Genomic DNA, 19,424 nt, shown 5'->3' with positions numbered 1-19,424 from the left:
TAAACTCCTTCATTTACCTATTTTAACTATTTCTTGAAATATTAATTAGTTATTTGAGTAGTTTGACCAGGTTCATTAGGTCAAACTAGCCGTTATCTTATAGCCGTTGGAGTCTCTGCACACTCTATTTAATCGAGCTAAGCCTGATTTGATCTTCAACTTGTCCTGACGATGAACCACACTGGTTGGTTCGAAACGCGTCGACAAAAGATTGGTTATGTGATTTTGCCGAAGATTATCTTAACAATGTTTTATTCTTTTTCGGACTTAAGGGATTAGATGACGAAAAAGGACTTTCGGAGTTGACTTTACGTACCTTTTCAGACTCTCTAAAAATGAAAAGGACCGAGTTATCTTTGTCGTTAGACTCGTTAAAAACATTAAATAGCGACAAACTTGTCTTTAGACGAGAACGAGTTTCACTATCGCTAGGCTCGTTAAAACATAGCGATGGGTTTGCCCGAAGGGCAAATTATAGAACAAGCATATGCTATCCTCCTCAAGCTTGACAAAAATAAAGAGGTACTGGTCAGCAATGACTGGGGAAAAATTGGGGAGAAACTCAAATAACTTTATTGGTAGCAAGTCGCTCTTGAACATGACACTTCCACTCCGTGCCAGAGTCGGGTTGGGTTGTTTCATTCACCGGTCAAATCGCCATGGTCTCACCATACCATCCACCTTTGGGGTAAATGCTACCAATCCATCACACGAGTGTCGCCGATATGTTCAAGAGAAGTCATCCAGAGAAGTCAACCGTGTCCCATCCACTACCATACATTATCCTTCATTCTTTCATGACCGCCACCCTGAACCATATATCATCAGATCATTTTCACCTCCATCAAAATCATTTGCTCCGTTCCGTGTCACTGATGTGGGATACATTAAGGCCCTCCTTTGACGGATCGCTTCCTGTCGACATCAGCTCATTATCCAAGAAGTTGATCTAGGGACACCCCCTTCAGTACTTTGAAGCTTGCATGCCTCAATGGCAAGTTTCTCACTTCCGGCGACAAGTATACATCAATGACCTTCGACCGAAAGATTTTGCGTGGTGTTCGACGCCAAGTCCTTTATTCACACCACGTGAATTGTACTGCAGTACCTTGAGGGTCATTATCATTATCGGTGATTCCTCTCGCGCTTGTTAACGGTTTACATCATTGACCGGTAATCAAGCGATGTCTTTCCATGTTCGACTTCAGAACATTTCTCACATGGATCGACTTGTACTTAGAGTGAAGATCGAACGAGTTTGATGACCCCGGATCTAGTTTCATCCATCCGGCCTGCGATATATATTCAGGAAAAATAAAGACATTGACATGTACAACATTGCAACACAGACAATCATCCTACCAAAGGATGATGATTTCAGCAGGATCATCAGTCTATCATCAGACAATTGTCTGTCCTATGTACATAAAAATGAATTTATAAAGCTGAGCATGGGAATGCCCGCCTCAGCTAGATCATGAAAACAGTATGAAAAATAACGTATTGTATTGTATCTTATTACAGGTCTCCTCCCAACATTGAATGAACTTCGGATCCTCCTAATAAAGCATTTCACCCGATAAACGGCCTCACACTTTAGGGGGCAACTGTTATAGAAATTTTTGTGCCTTACAGCTATAAGCATGAAATGTCCATAATTCAAGGGATCCAAAGTCCCTAAAGATGTTGTTACAGCTCCTAAAGGAACAAGGTCAACCAATGACAGCTTCTCCCAGAAGTTCTCCACCAAAAACCACTCAGAAATAGTCAATTCGGGATCAATTTAGAGGCTCCACTAGCTACCTGCGTTGAAATGCAGAGACTACACTAGCTAGGTGCACTGCAACACAGGTGGAAGCACTACCAGGGTGTGCTGAGCAGGAAATGACAAATGGCAAGCTCATTCAACGAGGTGGAAAGACCCTGGAAGCTTCCAGAATCTTCTCCAATGACACTTGCCTCAATGAATTCGACTAGTGATGAGTAATAGGTTCTCAACCTCCAAGTGGAAGCAAGAACTGAGAGAGAGAAGCCACAAGTCAAAACATAAGCTGACTCATCCTCTCTGCTTACATCTATATATGGATCTCTCACCCAGAGGTTCAGGAGGCTGGAATTTTGTACTTTGCAGAGAATTTCTATTGGTTTGAGATTGAGATTAGTACATTGGGTGATTTATGCTTTGTTGGAGGAGAGGAAGGGATTCCTTTACTGGGAGGTAGATGCTGGATCGGAACTCACTTGGTTGTATCTCCTCTTGGACTTTATTATCATATCAATAAACTATTTGAGTTTCTCCTACATGCTGTGTACCAATGATGTTTTGTTATGCTTACATGTTTAGCTTAATCTGATCTTGAGCTTTTTATGAATGTATATCTGTATCTTTGTGTAGTTTCTCTCTCTTGTGATCTTGCAGGAATTCGGTGAAGCTGGGCTGGTGAAGGAGCAAGAAGCTGGGAGCTACTGAAGAGAGGAGTGATTTGGATCGACAAACTAGTGGAAGACATAGGTTAGTTACATCCTTCTCCCTCATTTACATTCCATAAAGAAGAAATACTCAAATAAGTTTCCTTGTTTGTTGCTAAGGCACTATCACACCTTAGAGTGGGATAGGGGCATTCCGAATTGGATACTTTTCCCAACAACACTATGCTCTGCTCTGCTATGTTCTGCTCTGCTCGAACTATGAAAAAGAAGAAGAAGTGATCAAGGATGTATCATACCATCCTCCACTAACCCGAAGTTAGTCTCAGAGTGTGTACCATTGGTCCCAAACCAGTCCTCTACTGACCCGAAGTCAGTGTCATAGTGGGTACCACTCTCACTGGTCCCAGACCAGTATCATTGATCCCAGATCAATGAAGGTCATCCTAGCATAGGGAATATGGTAGATACAACGACGCATCCATCAGTACTACTATGGTCCCTATCCTCATTTCCTTGCTCATTGATCATATGAGAGGTACTTCCCATGAGTCCCAGACTGCACGGGTAGGCTGCCTCAATAGGAGAAGTAATCATCCTGTCCATAGGAAAGCGAATCATCCTATCCCACAAGAAAGTGAATCATGTTGTCCACAATCATCCTGTCCACAGGAGAGCGAATCATCCTATCCATAGGAGAGCGAATCATCTTGTCCACAGGAGAGCGAATCATCCTATCCCACAAGAAAGTGAATCATCTTGTCCACAGGAGAGCAAATCATCCTGTCCACAGGAGAGCAAATCATCCTGTCCACAGGAGAGCGAATCATCCTATCCACAGGAGAGTGAATCATCCTGTCCACAGGAGAGCGAATCATCTTGTCCACAGGAGAGTGAATCATCCTGTCCACAGGACAACGAATAATCTTATCCATAGGAGAGAGCGAATCATCCTGTCCACATAAGAGTGAATCATCCTGTCCATAGGAGACCGAATCATCTTGTCCCACAAGAGAGTGAATCATCCTATCCACAGGAGAGCGAACCATCTTGTCCATAGGAGAGAAAATCATCCTGTCCACAGGAGAGTGAATCATCCTGTCCACAGGAAAGCGAATCATCCTATCCACAGGAGAGCGAATCATCCTGTCCATAGGAGAGTGAATCATCCTATCCATAGGAGAGCGAATCATCCTATCTAGTGGATGCCATGGAGAACTAATCATCCTGGCCTATAGGAGAATGAATCATCCTATTCCACAATCGCCATGGAGAACACATCATCCAGGCCCACAGGAGAACTAATCATCCTGTTCCATAGTTGCCACAGAGAACGAATCATCCTGGCCCACAGGAAAACTAATCATCCTATTCCATAATTGCCATGGAGAACACATCATCCAGGCCCATAGGAGAATGAATCATCTTGTTCCATAGTCGCCACAGAGAATGAATCATCCTGGCCCATAGGAGAACTAATCATCTTATTCCATAGTCGCCACGGAGAACAAATCATCCTGTCCCACAGGATAACTAACCATCCTATTCCATAGTCACCATAGACAACAAATCATCCTGGCCCACAGGAGAACTAATCATCCTATTCCATAGTCACCACGAGGTGTCACGGGGGATATGTCACTCCAAGAAGTACCCTGCGCCCCCCTGGAGCTCCCAGAGATCAATACATCATACTTGACCCTCATCAGAGGGTCTCTGAACGACACCAAATCATTTTTGGAAAGTCAGGAATTTGACCTTTCCTAGGGGCTTTGTCAGAATGTCGGCGACCTGTTCATCTGTACCGATATGTTGGAGCCTTATTGCTCCTCGCTACACCGTATCCCGAATATAATGGTACCTAATATCGATATTCTTAGATCGATCATGAAATACATGATTTTTTGATAAATGGATCCCACTTTGGTTGTCAGATAGAATCACAGTGGTATCCAATGTAAATCCAAATAGCTCGCTGAGGAGCTTTCGCAACTAGATTGCCTCACAGGAGGCCATGCTACCAGCAATATACTCTGACTCAGCAGTGCTCAAAGCCACCGACTTCTGCTTCCTGCTCATCTAGGATATTGAAGCAGATCCCAAAGAGAAACAACACTTGGAAGTGCTCTTTCGGTCGACCACACTGCCTGCCCAATCAGCATCAGTACACCCAAGTAGCCTCACATCTCTGACAATGTATCTTAACCCATAGGTAATTGTACCATGAAGATATCTCAATAGATTCTTGGCATCAATCCAATGTATCTGGTGAGGTTCAACCATATGTTGACTCAACGTGTTAACTGCAAAGCATATATCTGGATGGGAGTTCACTAAGAACATTAATGCTCCGATGAGTTGACGATACTCTGTGGAATTTCATAAAATAGGTCCAACAACATTACCACTTAAAATTTTGAAGTCAAGCTCCATCGGGGTAGTTACAAGCTTGCAGTCCATCATATCGAATCTTTCCAATATCTTCACCACATAGTTTGCTTGAGATAGGAAAATTTCCCCTGGCTTCTACCAAACTTCAAGTCCTAGGAAATAGTGCATCAGTCTTAAGTCCTTTATTTCAAATTCAGAAGCCAACTCCCTCTTACATTTGTGAATGAGAGGGTTTGCACCTGTTAGAAAGAGGTCGTCAACATACAACACCTGTATGAGAGGTTTGTCATCTTCAACCTTAAAGTAAAGGTTGGGATTGGCTTCACTCCTAGTGAATCCTAGCTTCATCAAGTAGCTAACGATCCTCTCATACCATGCTCAAGGTGCTTGCTTCAGCCCATAGAGGGCTTTCTTCAACCTGCACACATGAGATTTTTGATCATAAATCTCAAATCCTTCGGGTTGCTCCACGTAGACCTCTTCTTTGATCGAACCATGCAAGAACATAGTCTTGACATCCATCTGATGTAGTTTCCATCCTTGTGAAGCCACAAGGGCTATGATCGAGCAGATGGTGGTATATCTGGCAACAGGTGCAAATATCTCATCATAATCTATACCTTCCTTCTGGGAGCAGCCATGAGTGACAAAACGAGCCTTATACTTTTCCGTACTTCCATCATCAAGTATCCCCCTAAGCCATGAAGACCTCTTCCTAAAGGAGGATGGCTCAGGTGGATGAGGATCAATAGGATCCATGGGTTCTTCCACATTGGGCATTGTTTCATCATATTTTTTCTTTCGGTTCCCTGGTGTCAGCTTCTTGAGAACACCTCGTAGTAGGAAGATTTTTCACCTTGCTGAGAGCCATATCTTCATCAAAGGTGACATCATGACTAATCATGAATTCCCTTTGACTGACTACATAGATTATATAGCCCTTAGTATTTTCATTATAGCCCACGAAGATTCCTTTCTTTCCAGATGCACCCAATTTATTCCTTTTCTCTTTCGGAACATGAAAATATACAAGGCTTCCAAAAATTCTAAAATGAGATACATCAATTTTCTCACCAGTGAACATTTCTTTAGGAGTTTTCGAACCGAATGCTTGATGGGGGCATTAATTTTGTACATATACGGCGATGTTTGCAGCTTTGGCCCATAGAAACTTTGGAAGTCTTTGATCATGAAGCAAAGCATTAACAACTTCCATAATCATACGGTTCTGCCTTTCCAGCACACCATTCTATTCAGGAGTGTATGGTGTAGTAGTCTCCCTCTTAATGCCAGCCTCTTTACAAAAGTCATGAAACTCATTGGATTCATATTCAGTCCCATTATCATTCCTTAAGATCTTGATCTTCTTTTTGGTTTGATTCTCAATCAAGGCTTTGAAGTGTCGAAACCAGGAGAACACTTCATCCTTCTTTTTCAAGAAGTATATCCAAGTCTTGCGAGAATAGTCATCTGTAAGAGTGAGGTAATATGAATATCCTCTGAAGGAGTTCACAGACATCATACCAGATATGTTTGAGTGAAATAACTGCAATATATCGGAGGTCTTGCTTTGGCATGAGGAGAATGGTCCCCTTTTTAGCTTTCCTTCGACACATCCAGGACATACACCTTCTTGCTCAATTCTGAACTTGGGCATCCTAGTCACCATTTTTCTTACATCAGGTAGAGCTTTATAATTAAGGTGATAAAACCTCCGATGCCATAGTTCGGACAGAAGAGATGTCTCACAAGACATGGCACCTAGTGGACTTCTTCCGACCTGATATAATGAATCAACTCGAAACCCAAGAGTGAAGGCATCTTTAAAATTGTTGTTTTTTTCATACACGTACTTTGCCATCACTGAAAGCCACCTTGTAGCCTTTGTCTTCCATTGCCGAAATGGACACTAGGTTCTTTTTTAGATCAAGTACATATAATACATCCAGTCTATCGTATATTTCCTTGGAGGTGTTCAGTTCAGAAACATAGGCCACCAAGTGCTTGTCGATAGAGTCTTGGATGATCTTCTTTGCTTTGACTTCTCCGGATTTCCATTTGTTCCTAGCAGTAGTGGATGCATTTTATGGAGGCTCAATAATATTTCCTCTTACATGGTCCAACACTTCTTGATCTTCTAAAGTTAGATCGAGAGACATCTTCCATCCATGATAGTTAGACTTTTCACAGAGCTTGTCTTCGATGGAGAAGAGTGTTGAGGACCCCATAATTCCTTTTAGATAGCCTTGCCAACCTTCTCTTCGGTGATTTCTCTTGCTCTTGGTTTGGCTTTGTCTTCACCTCAGCTCTGATACCATGTTAAATTATGGTATGTTCTATGCTTAGAGCAGTTTACTTATCTTTCTTACTATTATCCATAGATTAGCAATCACATGTAGATAAGTAAAGTGCAGATATAACATTAAAGGATCAACATAAAACAAGCCAAGAAAATAGACACAAGATGTGGTAGCTAGCCAGGGACAAGCCCCAGTATGGGGAAACCCTTTGATCAAATCATCTTTTATCTTCAACAATTCAGCAGAGAGAAATAGTACAAAAATCTTATTTATATCAGCAGCAACAAACCCTATATTAGTGGCATCAGCATCAGCCACATCAGCATCATCACATCAGCAGCATCAGTATCACCAGCATCAGCGGCATCAATATCATTGGCATCAACGACATCAACATCATCGGCATCAGCGACATCAACATCATCGGCATCACCAGCATCAACATCATCGGCATCAACATCATTAGCATCAACGACATCGGCATCATCAACATTAGCAGCATCAGCATTCTTGGCATCAGCGACATCAACATCATCGGCATTAACATCATTGGCATTAGTGGCATCAGCATCATCAGCTTCAATGGCATCAGTGGCATTAACATCATCGGCATCAGCGGCATCAGCATCATCGGCATTAGTGGCATTAGCTACTATGGTTAGGGCATCATCTACTTATCCCAGTGTACTCTTAGTGTCTCTCTCCTTCACCAAAAACCCAAAGACGTGGAGAGGAGGAGATCACATGAAGAGTGTGTGTCCAAAATGACTTCAAATCTTCTCCTATTTATACTAAAATGTACATGATGATTAGACACGACTATTGGGCTTCTGAGCCTACACAAGTTGCTAGATGACTTGACAATTTGTCTTATAACACAAATAAATTCATAACTCCATGAATACTTGACGGAACCGGATGATCTTTAGATCAATCCTACACCTCTCGATGAGAGCAATCTAGATAAAATATTATCAGCCATGAATAAGGTGATCCTCATGGAATTTGGCCCTAGTTTCCAATTTTAACACATGGTTTTCACATGGTGCATCAAACACACCCTATGGACACTCACGAATTGGGATTTTGATTTGATGAAAACCATTGTGTTAGGGTTTTATCCAAACTTTTCTCATTCCTCCTCGACATTCATTTTTCTCTATATTCTTGGCCATGTGCCACTTTGCATGGTTACAAGATGGCTTTGACCCTCTGTGATTTACATGTGTTTCATCTTTTGTTAGTGTTCATCAACGTATTTTTCAAGGTATATTTATGGATATCAACTCTTGCTCACAATGCAAAGGTAACACTCTGCCTTTATTTATTAATGGACTTTTTTTATAGTTACAATGTCATATTTTGAGCTTAAATGCAACCATACTTTGAGGATTATTCTCCTTTGGGTTATTTTTTGTGACTTTAGTCATAGGTGAAGATTGAATTATTCATGCATTTTGTATACTCTTCGTGGTCGGATTCCATGACTTGTTAGCTCTATCAAATGATTTAATTTACTGGTAAGAATGGAACATTTTGGAGCCTCTTGTATTCTTTTATTATGGTTTTTTTCCTTGTTTAAAGCCTAACTCCTTCTCATTCTGGGTTACAGAGGAAATTTAGGGTTTCTCTCTATATTCAACACTATGGTTCAGTGACCAAGTAATGTACTCTAAATTTTATACTCCTTTTATCCCACTATGAAATTTGTCCTTTTGGAAGAGTTATGATTTGGAGTTTTTCAAACCCTTCTTATGAGTGGCTAGTAGATTCAGTACATTTTCCATGATCCTTTTTTCGATAGATTCTGACATATGATATAATTCTTGTAGTACGGTTATTTACTGTTTGATTTAGTATGTCAAACCCTTAGTAAAAATTGGGGTTTTATATTCAACTTCATTTGTTCTATTCTTTGAGTTTGTTTGTATATAATTTGAACAATATATTTGTATACCATTTTAATATGACTCCAATTGTTGCTAAAAGTCACTTGGAAGAGGAAACTATCTGATTTTCGTTAGGTACTTCTAGCTAAGGAATACTTGTGATAAATCTTATAATTAGGCATATAATAATTTGTATTCTTGTGTTTTAATATGGATTTTAGGTACCTACTATACCCTTAAATTCCTTTGCATTTAGCATAAAGACTTGAATCACCATTTGACCTACATCTAACAGGTGACTAGAGTTTGATAAAAATCTCTTCCAATACATTTGTAATTTCTTATCCCATTTAACAAAGTACTAATATAATTTGTGTCATTTTTCTTTCCAAGTAACAATCATGTACGTTGATGAATAAATGTTGAAGGTTTCGTGGTTTAAAAGTTTTTGTGTTTTTCAACACTTTGACTCCAACATTGCACCCTATAGGTTGAAACGCTATGGTACCTCCTCCTATCCTAGGTGGCCAGGATGAGTGCATGCATATGGATTTAACATGAGTTCTTAGAGTTATTATTTAAACGTGTTCTTGGTTTGTTTATGTTGTTGAGCTAGAGCCTATTATGGTTCGGCTCAATATTTTCTCAATTATTTATAAAAGACATTTTGTTCTAGACCTTCTATAATAGTTACTTATGTATTGGCTATAATTAAAATTAGTAATAACAAATCTGATTCAGTGCTATGTGGTGTTACTCAAGACTAAAATTCTTGATGTGCCCTATGTGTGACCTCTGTATTTATTCCTTTTGTTGCCTCTAATTTCAATAGAAGTTTTTTGTAGTGGCATGTGTGCTACTCTGGATTTCGTTATGGGAATTTGATATATAATGTCACCCGCTCGAAGTGAACTTGGATGATAATGTTTTTTACTACAATTATTATATATGTGTAACACTATTTTTATTCAATACTTTGAAATTACATATAATCTCTTTTGACTTTTCTTGATTTCATGCTAAACTAGTAGCTCATATATATTGATTCAATAGGACTAAATATAGATTTCTCTCGTAGATTCTTAGTGCTTTGTCTCAAAAGTCGAGACCCACTCGTCAATGGTAAACACCACTTTCTAGTTTAGCTTATTATATTAATGGATTGGAATATTAGCTATTGAGAACTATTTTTGATTTATTGGTCTTCACTTGTTTTCCAAAATTTGAGATATCATTTGTAATTAGATAATAATAATTAAAATTATTATTGTTTATGCTCCATAATATAGTAAGCAAGTTCTAGTTATATGTATCGCCTATACACAAAGACATAATGGTTCCAGCTAGATTGGTCCTGATGATGGATCCCTGTTGGGATTTGAAATGTTGACAGAAATATGGTTTTTACTGTGGATACTCCGAGACTAAGCTCAAAAGAAGTAATTACGTATTAAGAATTACTAATATTCATATTAATTCCCAAAGTTGTTCCTATAAGGGAACCAATCCCAATCTATATACTTTGACTTTATTCTTTTATTTTAAAGCGTAGTTCAACTTAGTCTAAATAGTGGAAACAATTATCTTTATTATAGATCCCATTTCCTTTTCAAATCTATTCATTGGCTTTTCCATGTAATCATAGTTCAACGAGATATGTATAACTTATACAAAAGAATCCTATAGTATTTACATACAAAATAAAGGAGTCCTCACTACTATAAAATATAATCTATTTGTCCAATCGCATGTCTTTCCAAGCAAATCAAAACTTATTTCAGTCTCTCTTATAGATAACAATTTCCTTTAACTAATTTATTCCTCATGCATGGATATATAATTAATAACCAGAAAACAATAATATAAACTAGGTATAGAGTCCTACATGCAGATATCATTCTATCAGTAACATCATATCTTAATGCGTGTAATCAATTGTTTACTACCATAAACCATTAGCATAGGTATGCACAGTACTTTCTGCTTGCAACTTTCAACCATAATTTATGTACCATGTTCTAACATTTCATAGCAATAAATAACTCATTATTAAACATAAAATAAGGAAAAAAAGCATCTAATCGTAAATGAACACTTGGATAATATTCAGGAGCAGAGTGTGTACACACAAATATGAATTATCTCCAATAGTTCTTTCTGAGCTAAGAACTTTCCATCACGAATCAACAAACTATTTGGTTCTTTTGTGGTTTTTTTATAGATTTTATTCCCAACAAAGTGTATTTCTTTAAGGTCTGCCAATCTTTGCCTATGCCTTTTGTTTTAGTTTTTTTTTATTCTATTGTTTTTCTTTAAAGTATGATTTTCTCTACCATTATGGTTTATTCTACGCCACTTAGTATTTCTCTCCATTTAAGTTCTTAAAATAATATTTCTCTCCTATTATGTTAATATTTTTAATTATTTTCTCTTAAGGATTTTTAAGAGACTTTTAGGAAAGGTCCCACATGTGGACTTTAACCACTAAAAACTTTTCATAAGTTGGCACAAAGTTTTCTAAAACTCAACTCTAGTGCTCTTTCCCGAATTACTCCAAACATCTTATTTATAAATAAAACACTAATAAATTAATTACATCATTACATAAGTCCCATGATGACTCTCATAGCCATTCACTTCAATAATACTTCAATGTCTAAATATATTCAATGTTTAGAAAGTCCAACATAGGGGTGTTACAATGCATGCAGTCTGCTACTTACAAACACATATGCATTTTCAAGCATGTGCATATTCTTCTTAGCAACCCATGCACATTTTAAAGCATGCACTTACATTCGTAAACTATCTAAATTGGAAAGAGTGCATGGTAAGTTGAGCAGCATGAAGGTCATCCAATTAAGAGTGTAGACTTGTTCTCACATGTTTGTGTTCTTATGCACGTAATTACCACTCTTTTAACCACATTTGTGTGAGTAACCACGTATATATATATATATATATATATATATATATATATATATATATATATATATATATCTATATATATATATATATATATATATACATTATATTAATAAATTAAAGTAAAATATTCTTATGCTTGAAACATTTTAATAGTATGTTTCTCAGTAGGAGGGAGATGTGTAAATAGGGAATTAACACATGGCCTATATCTATTACCATCTATCAATTCCATGTTAAGAAAAGAAGGAGTTACACATATCCTTCATACTCAACAACTCATTGTTGAAATATATATACCAATGTAAATCCGTCTTAAAACTACAAATCTATCATGCACAAAGAGGGATAATTCCCACAAGGTGAGAACATTTTGAGATTTTTTTTTTTTTGAGAAAATGTGTGAACCTAAAAGGATTTGATGCTTCTAACATGATAGATCTAGACTTGAGATGCTTTTATGCTAATTTATTGTTTAAAAATGAACAATGTTGCACTTCGCTATTATCATAGTTATATGGTTATTATCATCATAAATATATAATTTTATCAATGTACATATATATTTACTATTATCATGTAGTTTATGTCGTTATAATATCACCATGAATAATAGGGGAAAAAGTCTAATAAAATTTTGAGAGATTAATGCTTATCGATGGATGATAGTCATGATTATAGTTTGGTTAACTCAAAAAGAATATATTTAGATTAATATCATAACATTAACAAATATGATTTCACTAAATGGAGTGTTAATGACTGGGGTGATGACCAACTTTACATGCCAATCAATTACCACTCTTCCTTGAATTAGTATTTGGCATCTCATCCATTAGCTAATTCTTTGGAAGTGAAGGTGAGGATGAGTGAGGTTATAGGGGGGAGTACAAACCCTCTTCTGGTTGATGCTAAATTGATAACTGTGGTAGGAATATGTGAAGGTGCAAATATAATTCATGTGCGATTTGAGGAATGTAAGGTGCAACTATTTATGGAGTGATACCAAAGGGTGTTTTCATGATGAAATTGTAGTGAGGAATGGACAATTGTAGTTCAAAATGAAGAGTCCTCCAACAAGATGGGAGGAATGGTTATTTAATAATGGAGGAAATTGCTTAAATGGTTTAAATGTCTCAAGAAGAAAGAAAGGCTTCTTTGTTGTGATTTCTATAGAACCTCTTTATAGACTTAGTGGCATGAGGTCTTAGGTAATTTTCTTATTTTCCTTTGCATCTATGCTTTGGTTCACTTCTAGTTTCTAGGTTATAGTGAGGAGGGTTGAATTTTCTCCACTCTATAGGGGTTAGGTGGTTTGCTTCTATTCTTTTGAGGTCCCCTATGTTTAAGGTTGTTGTTTGCAGTGTCCATGTTAGGTTTCGTATCTCTTTGGTTAATTTCATTAATATAGTTGCAAGGGGATCAAGTTTTGTTGCTAGCCAAGTCATCCTATCCAAAATAAAAAGAAATTTGGGAAATCCAAGAATGGGAAAGAGAAAAAGGCCTTAGGTTTTCTCCTTAAGGGCTTCTAGCTTTATGAATTTGAGGAATATTTATAGGGCCAAGAAGGATGCCATGGAGGTAGAGAGACTCATTCATGAATGTAGCTCTATGTTGTATAAAACAAAATTTGATGAACTAGAAAAGAGGGTTAAAGAGAAAAGCAAATATCCTAGTGAAATTTAAATCGTAGATGAAATTGTTGGACCAAAACTTGGGATGTGATGTTCCTTCGAATAGAAGAGACTTGCTAGTTAGTCAAAACTATAATCATTCAAGTTCTAGAAATCAAGGCATCCTCCATACAATTACGACCTTTGAAGGAAAGCTTGAAATAGTCTACCAAATGGTCTTTGACATACGTATAACAGTTTCTCAAGTGACTAATAATATTAAGATCACATATCATGCAAAGAATTTTTATGGCTTAAAGAGAGAACAAACAAATTCCATCATTTTTTTAAAATAACCTAAAGGGAAAAATGGGAAAAAAAAGGTAATGAACTAGCCTCTCAATGACCAAAAACATTATCCCATAATTAGAAATATTGATTATAATTGTCCTATAATATTTTTGTATATTTTTCTTTTATATGTATTGGCTCGCAGATTAGTGTATCTAAACTTTTTGGATAATCATTTTGTTATTTAACTAGAAAAAAACACGTTGGCCCATAAATCATTAATTTTTGTGAATAATGTAAAGTAATTATTTTTATTTTTAACTCACGAAAATTATTTCAACATGATATCTCAAATGATTTAATAGTTCTCAGTCGGTCTGTTCTCGTCCATGGCAGACATCATTCGAGGATATTGAGAGGGTCATGTCGGTGAACGTGCGGGGGACGGAAGTGTGCACGAAGCACGTGGCTCGGGAGATGATCGGCGCCCAAAACGGCTTATGACATGCAGCATGGCGTCGGTGATGGCGATGTCCAACGGGCCTTTTTATACGGCGTCGAAGCACGTGGTGTTGGGATTATGACGTAATAATTATAAGGGTAAGTCTAATGATTATATTTTTTTCTATTAAATTGATGAAAATTTTAGTTATATTGGTGTTTTAGATATTTTTATGGTGTCCCTATAAAAAAATATTTCCACCATAAAAAAAATATTTTTTAAATATTGTCCCTATACTATATATATATATATAGATATATTTTGCCCGGATTCCGACTACTTTTGGCTTTCCCCTCTCTAGACAACTCCATAATTATATGTAAAGGAAATTATTATCATCATTAATAATTATATGTCAATATATTGTATAATTAAAATATTATAAATTTATTTAGATTTATCTTAAAACTAAATTTACCAAATATTTTATTATAACAAATATTATGGGCAAATACTATATGTTCTCAAAGCTAGAGTCTAATATTATTAATTTTGATCAATTGTTTTTAATTATAATTATTTAAATTATAAGATAATAATAAATATAATTACCTATAGATAATTTGGATGAGATATAATTAATTATGATTAATCATAATTAAAAAAAATATTGTAATAATATCACAAATCATAGATCAATTTATAGGTAGTAATACAAATTTGTTCATATAAAAAAAACATAAGCTTTTATCGAAGAAGATTTTATTTATTCAATTTATTTTATCATCATGAACAATGATAACATATTTAACTTTTTCTACCCTTATCTATGATTAGGGATAATTTTAAATTACTTTTTTAATTGTCAAAGCTATCCTTAACATTGAAGTGAGAGATTCTCTATTTTCACTATCCCAAACTATATATAAACTTTTGTCACTTTTATATCAAATAATAGATACAACTTTTAAGTATATAATAATTTACTATCCAAAAATTAAACAATTCTATATCTTATAATTTATTAAATAGTTTTGTAAATATTATAAATCAAAATTTGATTAAAAAACTACCTTTATTCTTCAATGCATTTGGAGTAATATTATGAAATATTTGTTTTTAACATTTATACTCAAATTTAAATTAAAATATTTTATTATTTTAAATAATAAAAATGCTAACGACTTCATATTACATTTATATTAACAATTCATATTACATTTATATTAACAATGCTATATCGTAATAAACATAATTTAAAATCTTAAGAAAAAACATAATTATGAATATAAAAAATACAATTTTAATATTTGATAAATATGAATATAAATATAAATATAATTATAAATTTTATTTATTATATTATATTAGTTTTAAAAGAAATATGAGTAATTAGTTTGTTTTTTTTTTGTTTTTGGATTAGTTTGTGCTTTAATTAAATAGTTTATAGAGCATAACACAAATTTACATAATTTATTTTATATATATATATATATATATATATATATATATATATTATTTTCCAATTATTTCTTATTATGTAGTTTCTTTTTAGTAAAATTTCAATTTTATTGGCCAATAAAATATTTAAAAATAAATTTTAATATATGATCAACACAATCATTTGTCTATATTTAATATTAATATTTTTTTATTTTGAATTGAATTATTTTTTAACAATTTTTCTATTTCTAATTTAGTTATTTGTCTAATTCAACTAAAACAGAGAGCTATTTAATGATACCATCTACATCAACGTTTATTTTTGAATATTTCCTCTTACTCAATTTACAGTAAGTGAACACTCAGCTGTAATTATTGTTTTATTTTTAGGAACCATATATAAATTATCATATAACACTTGTAATATTGATTTAAAATTATACTTTAAATCTATTTTAACTCTATATTTACTCAGAGTAGGAAAAAATTATAATTCAAAAAATTTGATCTCTCTTTACTTAATAAATACATTGTTAAAATAAATTAGACTAATTTAATTATCGATTATATTTAATTATAATTATTAATTTAATATATATATATATATATATATATATATATATATATAAAATTTAATTTAATTTTATATTATTTTAACTTTTAATAAAATCTAGAGAGTACCTTGCAACATACCAACCATTGTGGACCGAGTCTCTATGCAAATAAACTATAAAATTCACTGTAATTAGTTCGCTAAAGGTCACTTGCAATTGTTATTTGACACAATATCAACTATCAAATATTCTCTGCGTATTTCTCGATGTACACGCAATACAACGACAAGGCGAATGGTAGTCTGGCTGAACAGAGTGAAAGGTGATGTACAGGTTTTTGCGCAGAAAACCTATCAGTAAATTACTCGTCTTATTTTTTCCCCCGAAGAAGGGACAGCGCTGCATTTTTCATTCCTATAATAATTCATCTATATTCATGTGATAAATCATTTTTATCAATAGTTTTATTATTTATTTATTGATAGTGGTTGATTCAAAAATCACATCATCATTTATTTGTCGACGAATTTCAAATCAACAAATATGATTTATCCTAGTTTTATTATTATTATTTATTTGAAACTTGAATATATCAATTATTTTTATCAAAAATTTTAATATTATTTAATGGTATATTATATAGGGTTAAGAGAAAATTGAAAAAATAGTTTATAAATTAATAGTAGCTTATTGATCTTAATATAATTTTTTTACAAATATTTGACACATTATGGTTCAAATGAATATATATATAGGTTCAAAAAATTAGAGGGATAGAGTATGTATACTTTTTGTAGACATAGCAAATTTAGCAGTCAAAACAGGACAAGAGGGGTAGAGTATGTATGTTTCCTTTCTAAGATTAGCAGTCAAATCGCTGCGAAGAAGTGAGTCCCTTGTCCCAGAAACAAGAGAGTATCATACACCAATATGGTATTCAGCTTGACTATAACCTTAAAATTAGATGATAATATATATATATATATATATATATATATATATATATATATATATATATATGTTATCAATATTTCTCATTTATGTTTTTCAAATCAATCTGAAAAGGAATATATATATATATATGTATGTATTCTTCATAATTTTGAATATTATTTTATTTTTATATTCTATATATATATATATATATGAATTATTGCTAAAAAAAATGTATATAACTTTTGGAAACATAAAGATGAAATTAGTGAGTAAAGTGTTATCATAAGTATTATGGTCCCGTTAAGATGATTTAATTCTCCAAACAATATTTTAGTAAGGACTAGACTCCACTCAAACCAACTTGTTTACACCTCATGTGTTGCGAGAATAACAAATTATTAGATAGAAGATTTAGTGATAAATGTAACTAATGAAAGACAAAAAGCCTATCATAATCCTACATTTTATAAATGTAAACTTCTACCAATATTTTTTTATTTTAATAAATATTTTAAATTATTCTAATATTTTTGATATTCGAATTCAAGTTTCTGTGATCCATAACTTGTTAATGAAAATTTTCAGAAAAAATCAAATTGATAATATTTGGTCTACGGGTTTCGAACCAGCCAGTGTAGTTCATCTTCATCTTCAGGACAAGATGAAGAGGCAGATGTCAGATGTAGGTTAAATAGGGGAAAAAGTCAACCTAATAGCTAGAGGAACGACTAAATTCGACTAGGAAGAGAAAATTATATAGTATAATACTTTATATATTTACATATAATAAATTAACTAAACCGCTATCTTTGATAGAGGGAATTAAGTTGACCTATTTAAATAATTAATAGATAATAATTTAATTTGTTTAATTAATTATTTAATTTATTAACTTATTCATTCCTTATTATTTACTAATTAATATTACTCAATTTATTTAAATGATTATCCTACCTAAAAATAAACAATTAAATAAAACTACATAAAATAAATAAATAAACTAAATGAAAATAAAAATAAATAAATAATAAAAGGGATAAATCAAGATAAAAATAATACAATAAAAATTTATTCCATAAAAACATAAAAGAGAGGAAGCCATGCATGATTCTCTATATTGTTTTTTATTATATTTATTTAAATGTTTATTCTACCTAATTATTAAACAACTACATAAAAGTAAATAAATAAACTAAATCAAAATAAATAAATAATAAAAGGTATAAATCAAAATAAAAATAATACAGTAAAAATTAATCAAAATAAAAACATAAAAGAGAGGGTGTTTTTTTTTTTAACAATAATGGTTATAGGATTTCACTAACTGCTTCGCTAAAGACCACACATTCGGTTAGAAAAGGAGGAGCAAGTTTCAACATGCCTTTCTGCCAAGAGGGAAATGGCCCCTGCTCTTATCAGTGTCCTCTTTTTACAATTGTTAAAGTGCACTTTTGCTGCTAATTGTCCAAGCTGAAAGATACAAACGAACTGACGTAGAAGAAAGCAGTAAAACATGACTCTTTAAGGGATTGGTGCCCACAAAATTTTCTTATCTTTGAGAATAGTTCCAGCCCCTAAATGTACTGCGTTGTTTGCCTCAATGTCTGCTACTTTATTATTTGTTCTCAATACATGAAAATAATTCAGATGTAGGGACTTTGACATTCTTTTGATCCTTGTAATTAACCTTGCTAGCTGCAGATCTGCTGGGTTGGAGTTGGTCACCACTGCTCTTAGGATTACTTGGGAGTATCCAAAGACATTTGCCTCTCGAATTCCCATCTCTTTGAGGAAGTTTACTTCTTGAAAGAGGGCCAATGCCTCGTCTTGTATGTTAGAGGAATGGCCTAATCCCCAAGTGAAATTGTACGAAGATGTGTTGTCTGGATTGATGATGTGTCCTCCAGCTCCAGCCTTTCTGGGATTCCCTTTTGCTGCCCCATCAAAGAAGAGAGAGGGAAGTGGTTGATTGGATAGCCATTCCTAAAAATCTTCTTCATTTTTCCTAATTTTCTTGTCTTCGAGAATTGGAGGAGAACTTCTTGCTTTTTGAAAATTAAACTTGAGGACAGATCCCCTTGGCTTAGATTTGAGTCATCTCCTTTGTCTTCCAGCCACTCAGTTAGCTGGATTTTCACTGAGTTGGAAACTATTCTTTAGTCCTGATTCATGCTTCGGAATATCCTTTTGTTCCTTTCCAACCAAACTTGCCA

Source organism: Pinus tabuliformis, chromosome Q, assembly GCF_031772625.1.
Source record: "Pinus tabuliformis cultivar Carrire ecotype Pingquan chromosome Q, CPIR1, whole genome shotgun sequence".
NCBI lineage: Eukaryota > Viridiplantae > Streptophyta > Pinopsida > Pinales > Pinaceae > Pinus > Pinus tabuliformis.
This window is presented reverse-complemented; position numbering follows the sequence as displayed.